Below are 25520 nucleotides of genomic sequence, written 5' to 3' on the forward strand. Positions count from 1 at the left end.
TGAGCTTCAAATACAAGCAAATACATCTTACTCCAATGTTTTTTCATCTACATTATGGTACAGAATTCAGTTTCAAAACTGTAACTTCGGTAACTACAACAAAATAGGCTTTATAATTTGCATGTTTCAGGCTAATCAACTTCCTAGAATTAGAAAGTAAATAATTAAACAAAATGTTAAGAATAAAATTTCTAGGTCAGACGTGGTACACTTTGGGAAGTCAAGGCAGAAAGACCATTTACGCCCAAGTTGGAGACCAGCCTGGGCAACACAGGAAGACCCCATCTCCACAAAATATACAGGCATGGTGGCATGTGCCTGTAGTCCCAGCTGCTTAAGAGGCTGACATGGGAGGATCACTTGGGCCCAGGAGGTCAAAGCTGCAGTGAGCTGTGATTGTGCCACTGCACTCTAGCCTGGGCAATAAACTCTGTCTCAAAAAGAAAAAAGAACTCAATAGAAAAATCAGCAAAGGATATAAACAAAGTTCAAAGAAACTAATCTTATACATGGAAAATTTTTATTCTCATTGCAAAAAAAAAAAAAAAAAAAAAAAAAAAACCCCATCCTCAAAAACCTAAAACCAGAACTACCATATGATTCAGCAAGCCCACTGCTGGGGATGTATCCAAAAGAAAGGAAATCAGCATATGGAAAAGATATCTGTATTCGTATGTTTACTGCAGTAATATTCACAACAGCCAAGATACGGAATCAACCTTACTGTCAATCAATGGATGAATGGATACAGAAAACATGGTATGTACATGGCTATGGAATATTATTCAGCCATAAAAAAAGAACAAAATCCCATCGTTTGCAACAAGGATGGAACCGGAGGACAGTATGTTAAATGAAATAACAGAAAAATAAATACTGCCACATTCTCTTGTGTGGGAGGTTAAAATGAACTCACAGAGATAAAGGAGAATGATGGTTACTAGAGGCTGGGGAGTGGGAAGGTTGGGGAGATAAAGAGCGGATAGTTAGTGGGTACAAAAACAGGAGGAGTAAAATCCAGTATTTGGTAGCACAATAGGGCAACCACAACCACAGTTAACAATAATTATATATTTCAAAGTAACTAAAATGGAGTTGGAATGTTCCTAAGACAAAAAATTACAAATGCTTGAAGTGATATTCCCACTACCCTGATTTGATCATTACACACTGTATGTACCAAAATATCATGAGCTCCTTAAATAAGTGTAACTATTATGTATCCATAAGCAGAAATATATATTTTTTTTACACAAGGCAAAAATGCCCAAGAAAAAAGTCTGATACACCTCATTAACACTAGAAATTTACATTGGTACACCTATATGGAGAACAACTAGGCATTATCCCAAATTACACTCAGAAATTCACTTACAGGAATTTGCCTTATATTTACGAGAACTATTCACTAGTGCTACTCATAATAGCAAAAAAGAAACAAAAACAAGAAACAGCCTAATGTACATTAATAGAGGTCTAGTTATACTACCATGCAGCCAATAAAAAGAATGAGGTAACTTTACACATATTAACATGCAATAATGTTCTAAGTTCATTAAGTAAAAAAAGACTGCACAGCAGGGTAGACATGATGCTACTCCTTGTATTAGAAAGCAAAAGAATGTGGTTTTATACACATCTCTAAAATACATAAGAAACTAACAGCGGTTTCCCCAGAGGGGAACTGCTGAGAAACAGGATTAAAGGGGTGACTTTCCTCTAAACCTCTTGTGGTACACACCTTTTGTAATTTGTGTGCATAAATTCAAAACAATTTTAAATCTTTTTTAGTCTGACTCAATTTTACTGTTTCCTGAATAAACTTTTTTTAAAAAAAATCCTTAAACTCTTAATCCATTTTTTTTTTTTTTTTCCTGAAACTGAGTTAGGCTGAAGACCAATCATCCCAAGCACAGGAAACAAGTTCCAACAAATTAATTTTTTAAATGAGCCCAACCTATGAACCAGATAGCACTAACAAAGAATACTTTCCATATATATATATTTTTCGAGACAGGGTCTCACTCTATTGCCCAGGCTTGAGTGCAGTGGCATGATCTTGGCTTACTGCAACATCTACCTCCTGGGCTCAAGCGATCTTCCCACCTCAGTCCCCCAAATAGGTGGAACTACAGGTGCAAGCCACCATGCCCAGGTAGTTTTTCTATTTTTTTGTGGAGATGGGGTTTCACCATGTTGCCCAAGCTGGTCTCAAATTCCTGAACTCAAGTGATCTCCTACCTCGACCTCCCAAAATGCTGGATTACAGAGTGAGCCATGGCACTCGGCCCAGGCTGTTTCTTTTTGAGGCGGAGTTTCACCCTTGTCACCCAGGCTAGAGCACAATGGCTCGATCTCAGCTCACTGCAACCTCAGCCTCCCAGTTCAAGCAATTCTCCTGCCTCAGCCTCCTGAGTATCTGGGATTACAGGCACCCGTCACCAAGCCCAGCTAATTTTTGTATTTTTAGTCGAGACAGGGTTTCACCATGTTGGCCAGGCTGGTCTTGAACTCCTGACCTTAGGTGATCCACCCGCTTTAACCTCCCAAAGTGCTGGGATTACAGGCCATGAGATACCGTGCCTGGCCAGCAGTTTCTTTAGATTTCATCTCATTTAGTCCTCATCCCATCCCCAGAAGGCTGGTGTTACCTTCTTTTCAAAACAAGAAAAATTAGTGTTCATATAGATGAGAAGTCCATTTTAAAGTTCCCAAGGTCAAGTACTAGACAGTAGTAGCTGAATTAACCACTCTGGATATGCATACATACTATAAGTAACATAGGATACATCAAGCAGAGATCTTACCTAATACAAAACATTAGCCTTCACAATAGACATAAGTAACTCCTTTTTTTTTTTTTTTTTTTTTTGAGATGGAGTTTCGCTCTTGTTGCCCAGACTGGAGTGCTATGGCATGATCTCAGCTCACCGCAACCTCTGCCTCCCGGGTTCAAGCGATTCTCCTGCCTCAGCCTCCTGAGTAGCTGGGCTTACAGGCATTCACCATCACGCTGGGCTAATTTTGTATTTTTAGTAGAGATGGAGCTTTCCCATGGTGGTCAAGCTGGTCTTGAACTCCCGACCTTAGGTGATCCACCTACCTCAACCTCCCGAAGTGCTGGGATTACAGGCGTGAGCCACCACGCCCAGCCAACTCCTAAATTTTAAGTTTTACTCAGGCACTGTCTTACTACTGCTATGTCAAAAAGTACAAAATACAGATCTTGATCACATAGACAAGTAAAAGATGAGCAGTTTGAGCTATCACTGCAATCTAGCGCTATCCCCAGACTACTGTCCTCTCAGCAAATTAAGTACTCGAAGTACTGAACAGGAAGAACCAAAGTGAAAACATTTTCATTCACTTTTCACCATTTCCATTTGTCCTTACAAAAGGAACTCATTTCAACCAGAGACACAAGAATAATTCATGTAAAAAATGTGAAACCACCAGTCAAGTTAAAAGAAAAAAATTAAGGAACCCTGCTCAGGTGAGTGCATTTTTCAAGTAGTTTTCAAGCCAGTGTTCCAGAAACAATTTCATCACTCTCCTGAGGATACTCACCTGTAACAGCCTTAAGTTTAGCATCCTTCTAAGAGCTTTAGTAAACAAGGTCCTTGCAAGGGATCTATTAACATGCTTTTCTTACACAGAACGAAAACAAGATCACACAGGTAAACTTTGTACCGACAAAAATAATTTAAGTTCTGTGGATATTTATCTGCATTAGTTTCCTCCTCAAATAAAGACACTACAAATGAACTATCATGGCCTGATTTCTGAAAATGAGAAGTCTTAAATTCTGCTGATAAATTTCAAAGCCATTCCTTAAAACCTAGATAGGCTGGTGTGGTGGCTCACGCCTGTAATCCCAGCACTTTGGGAGGCAGAGGCGGGCGGATCGCGAGGTCAAGAGATTGAGACCATCCTGGCCAACACGGTGAAACCCCATCTCTACTAAAAATACAAAAATTAGCTGGGTGTGGTGGTGTGCGCCTGCTCAATCGCTTGAACCCAGGAGCCGGAGGATGCAGTGAGCCGAGATCACACTACTGCACTCCAGGCTGGTGACAGAGAGACACTCGGTCTCAAACAAATAAACCCCTAAAGATAAATGTATTTTGTTTCTTTGAACCTGAGAGCAAAAATAACCTAGGTTTCAAGCCTTCTGACTCAACAGTTCAAAATTGGGGAAATTTTTAAAGGCAAGGGTCATAGTAAACAAATCTTGATGAGATGAGGCAGTCCCTTCAAAAAGCTAAGAGCAAGGCTGGGCGCGGCGGCTCACACGTGTAATTTAAGCACTTTGGACAGCAGAAGCAGGCGGACCACTTGAGGTCTAGAGTTCGAGACCAGCCTGGCCAACATGGCGAAACCCACCTCTACTAAAAATACAAAAATTAGCTCAATTAGCTGGTCACGACAGCAAGTGCCTGTAATTCCAGCTACTTGGGAGGTTGAGGTACAAGAATCACTTGAACCAAGAAGGCAGAGATTGCAGTAAGCCAAGGTCGTGCCATTGCACTCCAGCCTGGGTGACGAAGTGAGAATGCCACAAAAAAAAAAAAAAAAAGAAAAGAAAAGAAAAAAAGAAAAAACAGCTAAGACCAGCCAGGCACAATGGCTCACACCTGTAACCCCAGCACTTGGGGAGGCCAAGGCGGGCAGATCACTTGAACCCCAGAGTTCGAGACCAGTCTAGGCAACATGGCAAAACCCTGTCTCTACCAAAAAAATACAAAAATTAGCCAGAGATGGGGTACGCACCTGTAGTCCCAGCTACTCGGAAGGCTGAAGCGGGAAGACTGCTTGAGCCCAGGAGGTCAAGGCTGCAGTGAGCTGTAATCACGGACCACACTCTAGCCTGGGTGACAGAGCAAGACCTTGTCTCAGGGGAAAAAAAAGGCTAATAGCAAATCCAAAGCCAGTCTTGAATCTAGTGGACAAAAATCTCATATAACAAATTATTTTAGCTTGAATAAATAGGTAGCTGGTGGAGCCATACTGAAATGAGAAATAGAGAGAGTATGAGGCTAGGAAATAAGACTGCAGTTTGCCTTTTATTTTTTGAGACGGAGTCTCGCTCAGTTGCCCAGGTTGGAGTACAGTGCCACAATCTTGGCTCACTACAACCTCCGCCTGCCGTGTTTAAGCGATTCTCATGCCTCAGCCTCCTGAGTAGCTGGGGATTACAAGCACCTACCACCATGCCCGGCTAATTTCTGTATTTCTTTTAGTAGAGACAGAATTTTGCCATGCTGCCCAGGCTGGTCTCAAACTCCCAAGCCATCCACCTGCCTCAGCTTTCCAAAGTGCTTGGATTACTGGCATGTGCCTCCATGTCCAGCCTGAGTGTAGCTTTGAACGTTAAACTTGACATGTAGAGAAGTCAAGGTGGCAGTTAAGTTATAAGCCTAGAATACGGGGAGAAGATCTGAACTGGAAATTTAAACTTGGGATCATTTGCATAAATATACCTTTTAAAGCTATGATATCGTATCACAAATTACACAAATATTATCCCGAGAGTGGAATGCATGTGCTTCAACAATTTTTTTTTTTTTTTTTTTTTTGAGACACAGTCTCGCTCTGTGGCCCAGGCTGGAGCAGTGGTGCAATCTCAGCTCACTGCAACGTCCACTTCCTGAGTTCATGCGACTCTCACACCTTAGCCTCCTGAGTAGCTGGGACTACAGGCATGCACAATCATGCCCGGCTAATTTTTGTACTTTTTGGTAGAGACGGGGTTTCACTATGTTGACCAGGCTGGTTTCAAACTCCTGACCTCAAGTGATCCAGCCGCCTCAGCCTCCCAAAGTGCTGAGATTATAGGCGTGAGCCACCGAGCCCAGCCTCAATAATTTTAAATGTCATATATACACATATGTATTACATACACACAAATACATTATATGTACATAGATACATATATATCTTTGTTGTGTGTATATATATATGTGTATCTCATTTCTGCTTCTTCTGTCCCTTCAATGTATACTTACCTATGTCCTCCAATTCACAATCTCTCCCTCCTGGTTGATCATACGGTCTTCAACCACTACCACCTGTGACCAGCCACACCACCATTGTCTATATTTTACAATTTCAAAGCATTTAGCATTCATTTTTTCACTTGACTTTAATAGCAACAACTCTGTGAGGCACTATTTTATACAGCAAGAATTAAGTCATAAAGACTATGTTGGTCAATATCACATAGCTATTATATAATGTAACAGATGGCATGAAACCATAATTCAAATTCAAGGACTCTTTTTATCCTGTATTCACAGAACTTCACAGCAAACTACATGGACAGAGGAATCTTACATTTTTGCCTTGTTCACTAGAAAATCCCAGCACCAATGATACCATAGGCATTCAAACATTTCCTGAGGCAAAGGAAATCTCCAGCACATAATTAGCACTCAAGAGAGAAGAGTCCCAAATCCACTGTTGAGATAATATATTATAGTAAATAAGTTGATACTTTTACATCCTACTTTCTTATTTCCAGTATAGAAATGTTGTCATTTTCTAAGTATGCTCAAGTATGAATTAGATACCTAACATTTCAAGCCACTTAAAAGATTGATACACGAATTCAAGATGTCATTATTTTGCAACAGGTTTTACTTCACACACCCACAAAAACAATTTCCTTATTACTCTAAATTTCCTATAAAAGATTTTTAAAAATGTAAGACATCCAATGTTAAAGCAGAAAGAAAAATCAAATACTATTTTATTTATGGACTAGTATTCCATGGAATTAGCATAATACATACACACACACATACACACACACACACACACGCACACATCTCCCTCTCAATGAGTCCAGAAATAGACACACATAATTTGATTTTCATCATAGAAATTTCAAGGTGATTCAATGGGAAACAAAATCTTTTCAACAAATGAAACTTGCACAACTGGACATTTATATGGAAAAAAAATGGGGGGTGGTCACCGTAGCTCTCGCCTGTAATCCCAATACTTCGGGAGGCCAATGCAGGAGGATCCCATGAGTCCAGGAATTTGAGACCAGTCTGGGCAACACAGTGCGACTCCGTTTCCACAAAAAAATTTAAAAATTAGCCAGGTGTGGTGGCACACACCTGTAGTCTCAACTACTCAGGAGGTTGAGGCAGGAGGATTGTTCCAGTCCAGGAAGTCAAGGTTGCAGGGAGCTGTAATTACGCCACTGCACTCCAGTCTGGGCGACAGAGCAAGATCCTGTGTACCCCACCCCCCAAAAATTGGACATTTTTTTTATCACACCACATGCAAAAAATTCAAAATGAATCAAAGACCTAAAACGTTAAGAATGAAATTACAAAACTTCTACAAGATAGGAGAAAACCCTATGACCTTGGGTTAGGCAATGATTTCTTAGGACACAAAAGCACAAACCATGAAAGAAAAAAAAAAATTTTTTTTTTTTTTTAAGAGGCAAGGTCCCGCTCTGTCACCCAGACCAGGGTACAATGCCGCAATCATAGCTCACTACAGCCTTGAACTCCTGGGCTCAAGCAAACCTGCCACCTCGGTCTCTCAAGTAGCTGAGGTATGCCACCATGCCCACTTGATTTAAATTGTTTGGAGAATAAGCATCTTAGTATGTTGCCCAGGCTGGTCTTGAACTTCCAGCATAAAAGGATTCTCCAGTCTCAGCCTCCTGAAGTACTGAGACTAAAGGCATGAGCTACCAGGCATTTTATTTCAGTATTTAAAATTTTTGCTCTTCAGAAGACACTGTATTAAGAAAATGAAAACAAACCACAGTCTGAGAGAAATTATTTGCAAAACATGGATCCAAAATACATAAAGAATTCTTACAATTCATTAAAACAACCCAATTTTTTTTTTTTTTTTTTTTTAAGACAAGGTTCACTCTCATTGCCCAGGCTGGAGTGTAATGGCTTCATCTCCACTCACTGCAACCTCTACCTCCTGGGCTCAAGCCTCCAGAGTAGCTGGGACTGCAGGGGGCATGCCACTGTGCCAGGCTTACTTTTATACTTTTTATAGTATATTACTTCTATGATTTTGGAAACACTTTTTGTAGTGCCACCATGTTGCCCAAGCTGGTCTCAAATCCCTGGGCTCAAGCGATTCACCCACCTTGGCCTCCCAAAGTGCTGGCATTACAGGCATGAGGACCGTGCTTGGGCCCCCGTTTTTGTTTAAACAGGCAAAATATTTGAACAGACACTTCACCAAAACACACGAAAAGATGCTATCATTATTAGGGAAATGCAAATTAAAGACACAATACTAATTCCAACTATACACAATGGTTAAAATTTAAAAGACATAACCAGCCGGGCGTAGTGGCTCATGCCTGTAATTTAAACACTTTGGGAGGCTGAGGTGGGCGGATCACCTGAGGTCAGGAGTCCCAGACCAGCCTGACCAATATGATGAAACTCCGTTTCTACTAAAAATACAAAAATTAGCCAGGCATGGTGGCATGCGCCTGTAATCTGAGCTACTCAGACGCTGAGACAGAAGAATCACTTGAACCCGGTAGGTGGAGGCTGCGGTGAGCCGAGATCGTGCCATTGCATTCCAGCCTGCGTAACAAGAGCAAAACTCTTGTCATAAAAAAAAAAAAAAAAAAAAAGACCAAAGATGGTTGCCAAAACAAATTTTAAAGAGTGCTGGTGATAACAACATCCATTGCTAGTGGGAAGGCACACAATTCACATGACCCGGGCAGTTCTGCTAGAGATTTTCATATGAGAAATTAAAACTTAAGTCCACACACCCCGTATCAAAAATAAGAATTAAAAAGATGAAGCCGGATGCGGTGGCTCATGCCTGTAATCCCAGCACTTTGGGAGGCCAAGGAGGGTGGATCACAAGGTCAGGGGTTTCAGACCAGCCTGGCCAACATGGTAAAACCTCATCTCTACTAAAAATACAAAAATCAGCTGGGTATGGTGCCGGGCACCTGTAATCCCACCTACTCGGGAGGCTGAGGCAGAAGAATCACTCGAACCTGGGAGTTGGAGGTTGCAGTGAGCCGAGATCGAGTCACTGCACCCCAGCCTGGGCAACAGTGTGAGACTCCATCTCACCAAAAAAAAAAAAAAAAAAAAAGGCCAGGCACAGAGGCTCATGGCTGTTATCCCAGCACTTTGGGAGGCTGAGGCAGGCAGACAGCTTCAGGTCAGGAGTTCGAGACCAGCCTGGCCAACATGGCAAAACCCCATCTCTTTTTTTTTTTTTTTTTTTTTTTTTGAGACGGAGTCTCACACTGTCACCCAGGCTGGAGTGCAGTGGCCGGATCTCAGCTCACTGCAAGCTCCGCCTCCCGGGTTCACGCCATTCTCCTGCCTCAGCCTCCCGAGTAGCTGGGACTACAGGCGTCCGCCACCTCGCCCGGCTAGTTTTTTGTATTTTTTTTTTTTTTAGTAGAGACGGGGTTTCACCATGTTAACCAGGATGGTCTTGATCTCCTGACCTCGTGATCCGCCCGTCTCGGCCTCCCAAAGTGCTGGGATTACAGGCTTGAGCCACCGCGCCCGGCCGCAAAACCCCATCTCTACAAAAATACAAAACTTGGCCAGGCCTGATGGCAGTTGCCTCTAATCTCAGCTACTAGGGAGGCTGAGGCAGAAGAAGCGCTTGAACTTGGGAGGCAGAGGTTGCAGTGAGCTGATATCATGCCACTGCACTCCAGCCTGGGCAAGAGGGAGACTCCATTTCAAAAAATAAAATAATTAAAGGGAAGAAAATGGAAAGACCAAAAACACTGCACCCACCAAGCTGTGAACAAAAGAATAACTAAAGAACAAGAAACTAAATGACATATCTTGTACATAGAAAGATGCAGAAACTAGCAATTATTTGCAGGGTTATACGGCAAATCTGTTAACTATTCTGATGGGTGGGACAGCTGACAAAATGGGAAAAGCAAGCAGGTAAAACTGAAATACAGAGTCACAACTACAAAACAGTTTACCAGTAACTATGAACATCTTGTTTTTCAACATTTCTGTTGAAGGTAATGGACCTACTTTCCAGAAAAATGCACTGAAATGCCCACAAAAGTATCAATTTCAGAGAATTCTCAGAAACCACCGTCTCGGCCTGGCATGGTGGCTCACATCTGTAATTCCAGCACTTTGGGAGGCCAAGGTGGGTGGATCACCTGAGGTCAGGATTTTGAAAAGAGATGTATTCCCTGGCCCCCCCAACCCCCAACTTTTTATTTTTTTTTTTTTTCTTTATGTTCCCTAGGCTGGTTTCAAACTCCTGGGCTCCAGCGAGCCTTGTGCCTCAGGCTCCCAAAGTGTTAGGATAACAGGCATGAGCTACCATGCCCTGCCCCCTCACCCCTTTTTTAAACAGTATTTTATATGTCAGAGGTTTTGTTTTTGTTTTTGTTTTTTTGAGATAGTCTTGTTCTGTCGCCCCGGGCTGGAGTGCAGTGGCGAGGAAAAACACCGAGGCGCCTGGCCTCTTCTCTTTAATTCTTATTCATTTAAGAGACAGGGTGTCACTCTGCCACCCAGGCTGGAGTGCAGTGGTATAATCACGGCTCTCTGGCGTCTCGACCTCCTGGGCTCAAGCGGTCCTCCCGCCTCAGCCTCCCAAGTAGCTGAGACTACAGGCACATGTCACCATGCTTGGCTAATTTTTTTTATGTTTTGTAGAGAGAGTCTTGTTACGTTTCCCAGGCTAGTCTCGAACTCCTAGTCTCAAATGTTCCTCCTGCCTTGGCCTCCCAAACTGTTGGGATTACAGGCATGAGACACTGCGGCCTGCCCCCTTTAATTCTTAATTCAGTTTTCAAATTATACTTTAAAGCCATATTTAAATTTCTGTCGAGGTAGGTGGATCACCTGAGGTCAGGAGCCTTGCAGACCACACTAACCAACATGGGGAAACCCCATCTCCAATAAAAACACAAAAATTAGCTGGGCATGGTGGTGGGCACCTGTAATCCCAGCTACTTGAGAGGCGGAGGCAGGAGAATCGCTTGGACCCAGGAAGCGGAGATTGCAGTGAGCTAAGACTGCGCCATTGCATTCCAGCATGAGCGACAGAGCGAGACTGTCTCAAAAAAAAAAAAAAAAAAAAAATCTTTACATCTGTATTACACTTCACAATTTACAAAAACCCTCCGTACACATTTCCATCAGTTTAATGAAGAAACTATGGCCAAAAAAAGTTAGGTGAACATACAGTCACACAGGCATTTTTCTAGATATTCCATAACCTAAACCAAGTTCCCTTCCAAAGTCTCAGCCATGACCCTTTTTCTACATCACCACCTTACCTGGATCTAAACTGTTACCTAAACATTGATAGATCTAAATACTGTTATCTAAACATTTTTATCAAAAAAGAAACAAAAAAGATGGTTTGGTTAAACAAAGTTAAATAATCTGACCAGGTGCAGTGGCTCACGCCTATAATCCCAGCACTTCCCAAGGCTGAGGCAGGTGATCACCTGAGGTCAGGAGTTCGAGACCAGACTGGCCAACATGACGAAACCCCATCTCTACTAAAAATACAAAAAATTAGCTGGACGTTGCGGTGGGGACCTGTAATCCCAGTTACTCGGGAGGCTGAGGCATAAGAATCACTTGAACCCGGGATGTGGATGTCACAGTGAGCGGAGATTGTGCCACTGCATTCCAGCCTGGGTGACAGCAAGACTCTCTCTCAAAATAAAAGAAGTTAAATAATCTGGTCTGGTTTTAAGATCTATCCTCACTTGCTTATTTTACTTTCAGATTAGAAGTCCTCCTCAATTATCCCTTTCTTGAAACTCTCCCCATTTTTTTTTCTGTTCACTCTTCCTGTTCTTTCTCCATTACTCTTCTCCCTTCCTCAATTTTAATGTATCAGCAGCTTCTACCATAAAAATTCATGTAACTATTTTAATTCAGAAACAAAGACAAGGGGCTGGGCCCAGTGGCTCACTCCCATAATCCTAGCACTTTGGGAGGGGGAGGCGAGCAGACATCTGAAGTCAGGAGTTCGAGAACAGTCTGACCAACATGGTGAAATCCTGTCTTCTAAAAATACAATATCAGCCAGGCCTGGTGGCACATGCCTGTTATCCCAGCTACTCAGGAGGCTGAGGCAGGAGAATCGCTTGAACTGGGGAGGCAGAGGTTGCAGTGAGCCGAGTTCATGCCATTGCACTCCAGCCTGGGCAACAAGTACAAAACTCTGTCTCAAAAATACCCAAAAAACAAAAACAAAAGACTAGGTAAAACAAAGCTATGCATTTAGCTCCATGCCTGTGGAAAGAGGTTACGGGTGAAAGAAAAATACAAGGCCAGGCACTTGTGGCTCACGCCTATAATCCCAGCACTTTGGGAGGCCAAGACAGGAGGAACCCTTGACCCCAGGAGTTCGAGGTTGCCTGAGCTACAATCCCGCCATTACACTCCAATCTGGGTGAGAGAGCAAGACCCTGTCTCAAACACACACACACAATTTAATTTTAGCTAACCAAAGATATCACTCAAATAGTTACTAGCAAATAGCTAAACAGTAGTATCTCTTAGTTTATTACCAAACTCCATCAGTAGTCTGTAATCGACATCAACCAGAGAGAAGCAGTACATGAAAAGAAAAACAAAAATATCAAAGATAATGTTCAAATAAATGAATTAGCAAAGTAAAATCCCCAAGAAAGCAGTGTAAGTATGGCATAGTGCTGAGTATGTGCTCTGGAGTCAGACTGCTTGAACATTTATTTGGTCAAGATTACAATTCTAACAAAGTAACTTTCTCCCAGTCTCAGCCTCCCTAAATCCTAATTTTCTCATCAGTACCACAGTGACTATAATAGTACTTTCCTTACGGGATTAAGAATTAACTAAAATATGCCACATAAATTACACAGCAAAACATATGACACCATCATCATCTATAAATGTTAGCCACTATGATTATTATTTTTAGAACTACAGTTTACAAAGGGAGAAAAAAGGAAAATATAAAGAGTAGGAAAGAAAAGGAAAAGTGGTGTAACTTCTGGGGAAAATCAGCAGTCCAGCAATAGTTCCAATTACCAACGGGTGGAATTACTTATTTCAATCTCCAGAAAATAAAATACTGAAAATATCTGTCAAAATGTTCAAGTAAATCTATCCTTGAAGAACTGCTGTAGGCTAAGTTCACAAATGTTAAGACTATTCACAGATTAAAGTTAATTGTTAAAAACTCTGATCTCTGGAGTAATCTTTATTCTGACACTACTGCTTAGGGGTAACAATACCAATAACGGCAATTTAGAAGAAAACAAGGCTGGACGCAGTGGTTCATGCCTGTAATTCCAGCAGGAGTTCAAGGCCAGCCTGACCAACATGGTGAAACCCTGTCCCTACTAAAAATACAAAAAATTAGCCGGGCGTGGTGGTGGGCGCCTGTAATCCAAGCTACTTGGGAGGCTGAGGCAGAATCGCTTGAACCCAGGAGCGGAGGTTGCAGTGAGCTGAGATTGTGCCACTGCACTCCAGCCTGGGCACACGACAGAGCAAGACTGTCTCAAAAAAAAAAAAAAAAAAAAAAAAAAAAAAAATAATCACGAATAAATATTATACAGTTTTCTAGGAATAATGATCGTCTGACTCCAGCTCAACTTCTTAATCATATTTAAGATGTATATTCTTAAGTAACTTGAGAAGTCACTGAATTGAGGAATGAACAAAATACAGGCTCTCCCAAGTGAAAAGGTGTGGAATGTTCTCACCAATTTTATAAATCAAGGTAGACAATTAGAACTACTACACACAGGTCTGACCGAAAACACATATAACCTAATCTACTATGACAAAGGGAATTACTGAACTCTCTAACATCAATTTCAGGGAAAAAAAAAAACTGTGTATTTTTTACTACCACTTTTGCTCCATGGGGACTAGCAGGATTCAACAGTTTAAGCAAAAAAAAAAAAAAAAAAAAATTCGTTCAAAATAAGCAACTGACAAGTTATTAGGTTAGGCCATTCTGGTAAAGGGTTCAAAAATTACAATTTCGGCCTGGCACATGGGCTCAGGCCTGTAATCCCAGCACTTTGGGAGGCCAAGGCACAAGGATCACCTGAGGTCAGGGGTTCGAGGCCAGCCTGACCAACATGGTGAAAACCCGTCTCTATAAAAACAAAAACAAAAAATTAGTCGAGCCTGGTGGCGGGCTTCTAAATTGCCGTTACTGATATTGTTATTCCTAAGCAGTAGTGTCAGAATAATCCCAGCTACTTGGGAGGCTGAGGCAGGAGAATCGCTTGAACCCGGGAGGCGGAGGCTGCAGTGAGCCAAGACCATGCCATTGCACTCCATCCTTGGCAACAAGAGCAAAACTCAGTCTCAAAAAAAAAAAAAATTAGTCTTTCGTCTCAGAAAGACAATTGAAATAACCCTCTAATTTGAGTTATACTCATGTGTTCACTAATATTAATTGCCTAAAAATTAAATTTTGTCAGTAGTCAAAGAGGAAAAAAATTAAATTTTAGTGTAGCTCTTTAAAAAACACTAAATGCCTGTGATTCACTGAAAAATTAAACGTAGTAACTAATGGTAACTAAAAACACCATTTAATCCTGAAAAATACAAACATTAAAAGATAACTCTCCCACCTGTCAAAACAATTTCTATTATAGCAATTAATATTCACAACATTTTTTTTAAAAAAAGCTTTATTTATAAACTTAGGCCAGCATAACATCGAGTGAAAAAAAAAGTATACTCATATTTTCTTAAGTTACATAAAGGTTCTTAATTCAGCTTGCTCAGTTCCTCTGAACTGCTGGTCCTGGTAATACCCTCCTTTTTTGAAAGTAAAGTCTTAATTAAGAAATAATCTGAAATACAAAACCATTTCAACAAAACTATTTCAAAAACTTAATTTCTATAACGAATTAATATGTTAGGAACAGTTATGCCTTAAAACAAGCTAGTTCATGAAATACATTAAAAACTACTACCTGTAATATAAGCAAACTATGTAACCCCAAATGCAACACTAAACTGCAAGTTCGAATGCAGTCTAAACTCACATTTGAAAAGTAAACTGGCTATCAAGGCACATGCATTTAGAATGCAAACTGGCTAAAAAGGCACGTGGTGAATTATTTGTTGCATTTTTTCCTACCTTTCTACCACTATGAATGAATCCTCAAAGCCTAAAGCAATACATACTGGCCAGACGAATTTAGCTTTTTACTTAAAAAGCACAAAAACCTGTAGCTCAGGACTGTTTGAATCTGAAAAATTCCTAAGCTTTAAAGGTTTTTTCTGAATGTCAGTTTACTCAGACAATGGTTAATAGCTGTTTTCAGACTGTCAAGGAAACTGAAACCAAGCACTATTACTGCAAGAAACTGAAAGGCTTCCAAGAATAACATAGTTAACTCGACTCCCATTACAGTTTACAAACGAACATTTGATTTGCTCACCATAAAAGTACTTACAAATTCCAACAGGACTGCACAGGAAGGTGTTGGTTTTTTCTTTGTAATCTTTGTTTTCCAGTTTGTATTTTTATTTTGTATCCTCTGAAATAATATCGAAGTTCTTTGAAGATACTTAACCTATGACTATTTGACATAGAGTTACTTCAAGTCAGCTACCCATACTTCTGTTTTAAAGTTTTCATATGGCTATCTCCCGAATTAGCCAAGTTCTTTAGATTTAAGATCAAAGTCTTCTTTATTATTCCATGTACTTGCCACTGTTGTACTTGTCCACTCCAGATGAAATATCCAATTTACGAGCCAAAAAGCAAAAACAAAAAGAAAATTTCACATCTGAAGAGCATTCCTAAATATCAGCATATACAGAGACACACATAGCTATCTCAACACTACCATGCTGCCGGGAAACTGCAACATCTTAAATTTCTACGTAAATAAAAGATAAAAGGAAAAAAATTCGGTATTCTTTCAATGTCTTCATTTAGAAAAAGTGTCCCATTGTAACACGAAAGAGCTGAAGTCAAAAATTCCTAAAACTTTCAATAAAGGTAAAAATAAACTGCCATGAAACTTCAGCAATACTCAGTCATTTGAAACTGCTGAAACTACTCAGTACACAAATCAACGTCTCTCAGTTTCGGCTGAAGAACCCCAACAACGGGGTGGGGGAGGGGGAAGGCAAAAATTACCACCAGCTGAAATACTGTAACCAGTTATATAATCCGTTTGAACCAAAATACTGAAGAAATGCTGCCTGGGTCTCTTTTTAAGTAGCTTGCTGAATTGTTCACTACTATCAATTCACTTCATAGACGATTCTTGCCAATTTTAATAAACTTCTGGGGCAAAATTATCCAAAAACATTGTAAATCCAAAATGGCCACTTAAAATATCCGGGGCCTTCTACACAAAACCTAGAAGATGATCTTCATATCTGAGTAATTCATTCACCTGTAAAAGTTATAAAAAAAAAATTATATACTGAGTTTTGATTTTGAGCTAAAAAAATCAATCCCCAACTTAAAAAGTCAACCTCTGGAGAGAAAATCACTTCTGTATAACCTTACAGGAGCCTGGAAAACGGCTTTACCCAAGCAAGCACCCGATAAAAGTCTACTGAATGAAAAAGACATCGGAGTAGAGGGAGGTAAAAACGGTAGGTGACGGTATTATGGAGGGCAAGGGCAGATTTCACCTGGGAAGGGGTGCAGATCCAATATTGGGGAATTATATAAGCAAACCCTCTTATACTTCTTGAATACATTTGAAACTATGAAACCGTAACTTAATCTTACAAAAGATCTTCTCCAACCCTCTTCGATGTACCAAGGAAAACGAAGACAGATGTGTTGCCACGGAGCATTAGCAAATGTAACTCAGAGAATAACAAATGTAAAGAAAAGAAGGCTCCCTCCAAATTAGAACGTCTACCAGAGGAGGCATATTCCCCCAGTAAGGCCAGAAAGGTGAACTGGAAGTAGGGCAAACCCGCTCCTTAAATTCTCCCGAGGAGACTTCCCCACTTCTGAGGGAGCAGAGGGCTAGAAGGTGTAGGTTTCCACTTCCTCGAATTAAGAAAACAGCTTTCTCCCAAAACTGAGGGGGTGGAAGGTACAGGGCCCTTTTCGTAAACCACAGGGAGAATGGTTCTCTCCCAAAAAAGCACACGTCCCCTCAGACCCCACAAGACTCGGAGGAACAAAGTAGCCTTCGCCCCAGTCCACGGCAAGTGCCACGGACCTGGGAGAGGCGGGGAAAGCTGAGGCGCTGCTGAAGAAACCGCCGAAGGCCACAAATCGGCCTCGACTCCCTCAGCCCTGAGAGGGGTAGTGGTGCAAAAGCAGGCGGGCGTGTGCGAGAGGCCGGGGGAAGGCCGAGCACGGAAGGCGTCGGACCCGCTCCCAGCCTCCGCCAAACGGCAAACACCCCCCAACCAAGCTGCCGGGGCTAAACCACCCACCCCCTCCTCACAACCGCCACCTCCGCTCCACCCGGGCCGAGTCAATAGCTACAGGGGCCTATCCGCGCCTCCCTCCCCTCTCACTCCTTGCCCCTCGCCGCCCCTCCGTCCGCGGGCAGCCTCTCACCTCGCGCCGCCAACGCCGCTCCCGACCCCTCAAACCCCAACACGGACACGGGCACTCCCCTTCTCCCCCGGACTCGAGCGTGGAGCCTAGAGGACGGTGTTACCTTCTGCCCCACCAGAGGTGCCCCTGGCCTGGGGGTGTCGACGCGCCTGATCCCGGGAGAAGGTTTTCGGTACTTTGAATAATCCCCTTTTGCCGCTTTTCCCTCCCCCACAACCAGTCTCAGTCCCAAAATGGCGCCGACCCGATCCGCAATGTTCTGGGCCAAGTCTCGCGAGATCGTGGACAGTGGCGAGGCGGGGAAGGAACTAGAGGGGTTGAGAAGAGGGGAAGGCGGGGCGAGGAGAAGGAGGGAGAAAGGGTGTGGAAGAAACGGTGCGAACGAACCTACTGGGCGGGACACCAGGAAGAGCGCCTCCACCAGAGAACCTTCTGGCCCAAGCAACCGCTCACGCCGCGGTCAAAAAAGCTCCGCCCTCTACGTCGGGCGCCTGGGGGGAGGGGAAGAAGGCGTGGCTAAGCCTGGGGGCGGGGCTTTGAGGAGGCCCCGGAGCAGGGGCGCGCGGGGGGCGGTGGCTCCACGCGGTGACGTCAGGAGCAGCTGGAGTCGGGGATTACCCCCTGCTGCTGACGTGAGGACGGTGAACAATCGGGAACGTTCGGTGGAAGGGGGAATTCCCCGCCGCTCTGTGAGGCGCCCCTCCTCCCGCACTCCCCCGCCCTGGGCTGCTTCGGAGTCCGGGCTGTTGGGGCCGCAGGGAGGGCGAGAGAGGAGTGCTGCGCCCGGAGGCGGCCGCGCAGGCTCGAGTGGCGCGCGGCGCGGCGTCTTCTCCAGTTCTAAGCTCCCGAAGCCGCGCCGCAGCTTCTCCGAGCTTCAAGCTGCGGAAGACGCCGCGGCGCGCGCCTTTCGCCGGGTACCCCGCTCGGGCTTCGCGCTCGGGCCTGGGTGAAGCGGCGCTCACACCGCGCCTATGCCCAGCCCTGCGCAGGCGGAACGTCTGCCGAGCCGGCGCCGGAGCGATAGGGTGGACTGAGGGGATGCTCCACCGTGGCGTGCGAACGCGGACTGTGTCGGGCGTGAGAGGAGCACACGGGAGCCCTACGGCGGAGGAAAGCAGACGTGCTGGGAGCCAAGCCCAGACTCTCGGAGGGTAGAAATGGCTACTAGATATAATTGTGCTAATTATTTTTCTTTCTACTAAATTTACAGTAGGTGAATTATTCCAACAGTCAGAGTATCAGAACCACAGAGCCCATTCGAGATTTTAAAAAATCAGTATTATGGTGTTCACAGTCGTTTATCTAATTGTGACACCTTTTCGCTTTATAATCGTAGCCTCACTTTAACACCTGGGAGGTTGGCATTCCAGGGGAAAAAGTCACATTTGTTTAGAGGGAGGGTGGGGGGAGGTTGTCTCAAAAAGGGAAAGTCTGGAAAATAAAAATATTTGGCTTTTCGCCCTCCCCTAAGCCACAAGGACTTCATAACGTAGAAACTTTATGGTACCTGTATATGCATTACTGGGTTTTTAGTTTAATGGAATGTTTCTAAAAGATACCTGAAAAACGGGTGGAGTGTAAACTCACCAAAATTTACCGTCGCCAACCTTTTGTTTTAATCTTTATCGGGAATTGGCCACTTTGAGCAATTAATAATGGCCCTCTGCGGGGCAAAGGAAAGGGAATTAACACTTGCTGGATGCCTTGCCCTTGCCAGGCATTTTAATGCTTGTATCACCCTCTGGGGTGGGTACTATTTTGCTCATTTTGCAGATAAGGAAACAGGTTGAGATTGACGTGTTTAACAGTACGGAATATGGAAGTTGGGCACCACGACTTGGCTGTACCACATTTAAACAAGTCTATTAGGGGCTTGATCCACTTTGTTTTCTCTACACCACGTTGTTTCCGTATAAGCGACTTATGTATTGGGAGAGGACCTGCTCGTGCTTTTATTTGTAAGCATGATATCAAACCAAGAAAAAGTAAACAAAAAAAAGATAAAACTGATAACTTGGAAACACAATGTGGGCCTTTCATGTGACAGAAGACACTATAAAGTCGAAGAACTAGTAGTGAAACAGAGAAACAATTGTAATAAATTACAAGCAAGTTGATATTTATATATATTCGGTTACTATCTTTAGCGTATGTTTTATTTGCATAATAAAATATAAAGAGCTCTACAAATTATTAAGAAAAAGATAACACCCACTCTTTTAAAAAGTTAAGGACGGACCGACTGTGGTGACTCATGCTTGTAATCCCAACACTTCAGGAGGCTGAGGCTGGAGGATCACCTGATGTCGGATGAACACAGCGGAAACCCCCTCTCTACTAAAAATACAAATATTAGCTGGGCGTGGTGGCGGGCATCCCTAGTACCAGCTACTAGGGAGGGTGAGGTATGAGAATCGCTTGAACCCAGGAGGGAGAAGTTGCAGCGAGCCAAGATCGCGCCACTGCACTCAAGCCTGGGCGACAGCGTGAGACCCTGTCTCGAAAAAAATTAAAAATCACCCGGGTGCGGTGGCTCACACCTGTAATCCCAGCACTTTGGGAGGCCGAGGCGGGCGGATCATAAGGTCAGGAGATCGAGACCATCCTGTTTAACACGGTGAAACCCCGTCCCTACTAAAAATCCAAAAAAAATTAGCGGGGCGTGGTGGCGGGGTCTGTGGTCCCAGCTACTCGAGAGGCTGAGGCCGGAGAAAGGCGTGAACCCGGGAGGCGGAGCTTGCCGTGAGCCGAGATCGTGCCACTGCACTCCAGCCTGGGCGACAGAAACTCCATTTCAAATAAATAAGGCCGGGCGCGGTGGCTCTGGCTCAGGCCTCTAGTCCCAGCACTTTGGGAGGCCCAGGCGGGCACATCACCTGAAGTGAGGAGTTCAAAACCAGCTTGACCAACATGGTGAAACCCCATCGCTACTAAAAATACAAAAAATAGCTGGGCTTGGTGGTGTACGCCTGTAATCCCAGCACTTTGGGAGACTGAGGCGGGCGGATCACTTGAGGTCAGGAGTTTGAGACCAGCCTGGCCAACATGGTGAAACCCCGGCTCTACAATACAGAAAATTAGGTCAGATGCGGTGGCTCATGCCTGTAATCCCAGCACTTTGAGAGGCCTAGGCAGATGGATCACCTGAGGTCAGGAGTTCGAGACCAGCCTGCATAACATTGGCGAAACCCTGTCTCTACTAAAAATACAAAATTTACCAGGCTTGGTGGTGAGCGCCTATAATCCCAGCTACTTGGGAGGCTGACGCAGGAGAATCACTTGAACCCAGAAGATGGAGGTTGCAGTGAGCTGAAATCACGCCATTGTACTCCATCCTGGAATTGCACTCCAGCCTGGGTGACAGAGGAAAAAAAAAGAAATACAAAAAATTAGCTGGGCATGGAGGTGGGTGCCTGTAATCCCAGATATTTGGGAGGCTGAGGCAGGAGAAATGCTTGAACCTGAGAAGCGAAGGTGAAGGTTGCAGTGAGCCGAGATCGCGTCACTGCACTCCAGCCTGGGCAGCAGAGCAAGACTCTGTCTCAAATAAAATAAATAAATAAAAGTCGAGGGCATGGACAAGCTAGTCGTGTGTGTGTGTATACATACATAACATATGGGGGGATTTAATAATTTTATGAAAAAATGTCCCACCTCACTAGAAATCGGAAAAACTGAAAATAAAATTAACAGTGATATACCAGTTTCACATAGCAGACTGACAAAGATTTTAAAAAGACCAAAAACCTAGATGAGGATATAAGGAATCGGCCAGGTGTAGTGGCTCACACCTATAATCCCAGCACTTTGGGGAGGCCGAGGTGAGTGAATCATTTGAGGACAGAAGTTGGAGACCAGCCTGACCAGCATGGTGAAACACCATCTCTACTGAAAATACAAAATTAGCCAGGCGTGGTGGCGGGTACCTGTAATCCTAGCTACTCCGGAGGTTGAGGCAGGAGAATCGCTTGAACCCAGGAGGCGAAGGTTGCAGTGAGCCGAGACTGGGCCGCTGCACTCTAGCCTGGGCAACAGCAGTGAAACGCTGACTCAAAAAAAAAAAAAAAGAAAGAAAAAGGATATAAGGAATAGGCATTTATTTGCATTAACCATATCAAGAATGAAACTTGATATGTGCAAGCCTTTCTGGAAGATAGTTTGGCTTTCATAAAAATGTAAAAGCCTTTAAGATACCCTTTAAGCAGTTATTTTATGTCTTAGAATTTATTTTAATAAAATAATAGGAGGCCAGGAGCAGTGGCTCACGCCTGTGATCCCAGCACTTTGGGAGGCCAAGGTGGGTGGATCACGAGGTCGGGAGTTGGAGACCAGCCTGACCAAGATGGTGAAACCCTATCTCTACTAAAACCACAGAAATTAGCGTGGGGGCGGTGGCTCACGCCTGTAATACCAGCACTTTGGGAGGCCGAGCCAGGTGGATCACCTTAGGTCAGGAGTTCAAGACCAGCTTGGCCAACATGGTGAAACCCCGTCTCTACTAAAAATACAAAAAATTAGCCGGGTGTGGTGGTGGGCATCTGTCATCCCAGCTGCTCGGGAGGCTGAGGCAGGAGAATCGCTTGAACCCTGGAGGTGGAGGTTGCAGTGAGCCGAGATCAAGCCATTGCACTCCAGCCTGGGCAACAAGAGCAAGACACTGTCTCAAAAAACAAACAAACATAAATAAACAAACAACATAAAAATAAACTACAAAAATTAACCAGGCGTGGTGGTGGGCGCCTGTAATCCCAGCTACTTGGGAGGCTGAGGCAGGTGAATCAAATCGCTTGAACCCAGGCAGTAGAGGTTGCAGTGAGTCGATATCACGCCACTGCACTCCAGCCTGGGCGACAGAGCAAGTCTCCATCTCAAAGAAAAATAGATAATAATAATAATAATAGGAAAGGTGTCCAACAATTTATGAAGCTGTTCATTGATAACTTGTTTAAAACTCCGCACAAAAAATAGGTTGGTCCGAGTGCAGTGGTGTGTTTAAATAATAATAATAGGAGAGGCATCCAACAATTTATGAAGCTGTTCATTGATAACTTGTTTAAAATCCCCCACAAAAAAATAGGCTGGCCCAAAGGCCGGGCCTGGTGACTGACGCCTGTAATCCCAGCACTTTGGGAGGCCGAGGCGGGCGGATCACGAGGTCAGGAGATCAGGACCATCCTGGCTAACACGGTGAAACCCCGTCTCTACTGAAAATATAAAAAATTAGCTGGCCATGGTGGCGGGCGCTTGTAGTCCCAGCTACTCGGGAGGTTGAGGCAGGAGAATGGCGTGAACCTGGGAGGAGGAGGTTGCAGTGAGCCAAGATCATGCCACTGCACTCCAGTCTGGGAGACAGAGCGAGACTCCGTCTCAAAAAAAAAAAAAAAAAAAATAGGGTGGTCCAAATGCAGTGATGTTTTCAACTAATTGATGACAACTGGTTACAGATTTCTTTGTTCCTTCTCCACCCCCAGTGCTTCACTTGACTAGCCTTAAAAAAAAAAAAAAAAAAAATGAAAGAAGAAAACCACACACAAAAAAAGAGAAACAACCTAAATGTCTACAATAAAGAAATTGACAAAGTAAATTATATTACAACCATAGAGTGGAATATGAAACCATTAACAATGATATTTATTAAAAGATGGTCACATGAAAAGATGCTCACAGCATACTGTTAAGAAAAATGGGCTGGGCGCCGTGGCTCATGCCTGTAATCCGGGCACTTTGGGAGGCCAAGGCAGGCGGATCACAAGGTCAGGAGTTCGAGACCAGCCTAACCAATATAGTGAACCTCCATCTCTACTGAAAATACAAAAATTAACCAGGTGTGGTGGTGTGCACCTGTAATACCAGCTACTCAGGAGGCTGAGGGAGGAGAATAGCTTAAACCCAGGAGGCAGAGGTTGCAGTGAGCCAAGATTGAGCCACTGCACTCCGGCCTGGGTGACAGAGTGAGACTCAGTCTCAAAAAAAGAAAAGGAAAATGAGAGGCAGATTACAAAAATGTATATGTAATATCCCATTTTTGTCAAATAAAAAAGTATAATCAAATGAAAAGTTTTGACAGACTAGAAACAAAATGTTAACAATGTTTATTTCTACATGGCAGACAAATAGAGGATCTTAATTCTTCATACTTGCTAAGAGCATATATTACTTTTCTTTGAGATGGAGTCTTTCTATCACCCAGGCTGGAGTGCAGGGGCAGGATCTCAGCTCACTGCAACCTCTTCCTCCTGGATTCAAGAGATTCTCCTGCCTCAGACTCCTGAGTAGTGGGGATTACAGGCATCTACCACCACGCCCGGCTAATTTTTGTATTTTTGGTAAAGACCGGGTTTCACCGTGTTGGCCAGGCTGGTCTTGAACTCCTGACCTCAGGTGATCCACCCACCACGTCCTATCAAAGTGCTGGGATTACAGGCGTGAGCCACCGTGCCCAGCCTACTTTTCTAATTATAAAAGGAAAAAAAAAAAAAGCTACATCTGTGCCCACTCTGAGGGGACTTAAAAAAAATTTTAAGAAAAATTTTAAGAAAAAAAGCTACAGCAGGGCATGGTGGCTCATGCCTATAATCCCAGCACTTTGGGAGCCTGAGGTGAGCAGATCACAAAGTCAGGAATTCGAGACCAGCCTGACCAACATGGCGAAACTCAGTCTCTAATAAAAATACAAAAATTAGCTGGGCATGGTAGCGTGCACCTGTAATCCCAGCTACTCAGGCTGAGGCAGGAGAATCTCTCGAACCCAGGAGGCGGAGGTTTCAGGGAACCGAGATCATGCCACTGCACTCCAGTCTGGGTTACAGAGGGAGACTTTGTCTAAAAATACACAAAAAACAAACAAAAACAGGTGGGGGCTGAGGGGTTGATGTCACCATGTTCTGCTTAGTTTTGAAATTTTTATCTTACTTTTTATTTTTATTTATTTATTATTTTGAGATAGGGTCTTACTCTGTTGCCCAGGCTGGAGTGCAGTGTTGTGATCTCAGCTCACTGCAATCATCACCTCCCAGGCTCAAGGGATCGTCCTATCTCAGTCTCCTGATTATCTGGGCCTACAGACACATGCCACCACACTCAGCAAATTTTTTTTGTATTTTTGGTAGAGATGAGTTTTTCCATATTTCCCATGCTGGTCTCAAACTCCTGAGCTCAAGCAATCCACCCACCTCAGCCTCCCAAAGTGCTGGAATTACAGTCATGAGCCACCATGTCTGGCCAAATTCTTTCTTTCTTTTAGAGATGTAGGTCTCTCTCTGTTAGCCAGGCTGGTCTGGAACTCCTGGCCTCATGCTGTCCTCCTGCCTTGGCCTCCCAAAGGGCTTGGATAATAGGTGTGAGCCACTGCATCCATCCCTTTAGGAGTTTTTATATTAACTGCTGGAGAATTTACTACATGCTTCCTTTAATTTAATTTAATTTATTTATTTATTTATTTATTTTTGTAGAGACAGAGTCTTGTTGCCCAGACTGGTCTCAAACTCCTGAGCTCAAGTAATCCTCCTGCCTCAGCCTCCCAAAATCCTAGGATTAAAGGCGTGACTCACCACACCCAGACTTACTACATGCTTCTTAATCCAAAGAGATGCATGGGTTGACAAATATTCCTCCCTGCTCCAGTTATGGGTGGCCCAGTTCCCCTAATTGGCACTTCCACCTCTCTGCCTCTCCCTCTGTACTAGGAGGTATACAAGAACATACAACATGATCACAATTAACAGCAAAATTTTTAAATTTTTCTTTCTAATAAGTGACTTTCAAAATGCTGCCTCTATAAATGGCATTTATTATTTTAAACCTACAGCAAGAATGTAAACATGTAAATTCTTGTAGGTAAGGTGAAGAATGTATTTTGTAGTGTTTCAAAAGAGTGATCTGTTTCAATAGGTTGTATCCTGTGTCTCTAGAAATGGAAAAGAATATAAGGAACCCTGGAGGTGTAGTTGACTCCCTGCAACTACAATTCTCTGCAACCTTGT

General features: G+C 43.5%; 1 protein-coding gene across 4 annotated transcripts in view; it reads right to left on the reverse strand.

Moving 5' to 3' along the window:
• GPBP1 (GC-rich promoter binding protein 1) overlaps window positions 1-18026 on the reverse strand; it is an 84848-nt gene extending 66822 nt beyond the window's left edge. For 2 of the 4 annotated variants that reach the window (XM_050794664.1, XM_050794661.1), the window contains exons 1-2: window positions 17642-17899; window positions 15449-16402 (exon numbers count right to left, since the gene is read on the reverse strand). The gene's annotated coding sequence lies outside the window, so the exon portion shown is untranslated. Of the gene's footprint in view, window positions 1-15448; window positions 16403-17538; window positions 17900-17925 lie in introns of those variants that run through there. The other 2 variants (XM_050794663.1, XM_050794662.1) reach the window with 2 other exon arrangements.
• Between the last annotated feature and the right edge of the window lie 7494 nt (window positions 18027-25520).

The sequence above is a fragment of the Macaca thibetana genome, chromosome 6 (genome assembly GCF_024542745.1).
Source record: "Macaca thibetana thibetana isolate TM-01 chromosome 6, ASM2454274v1, whole genome shotgun sequence".
NCBI classification, from domain to species: domain Eukaryota; kingdom Metazoa; phylum Chordata; class Mammalia; order Primates; family Cercopithecidae; genus Macaca; species Macaca thibetana.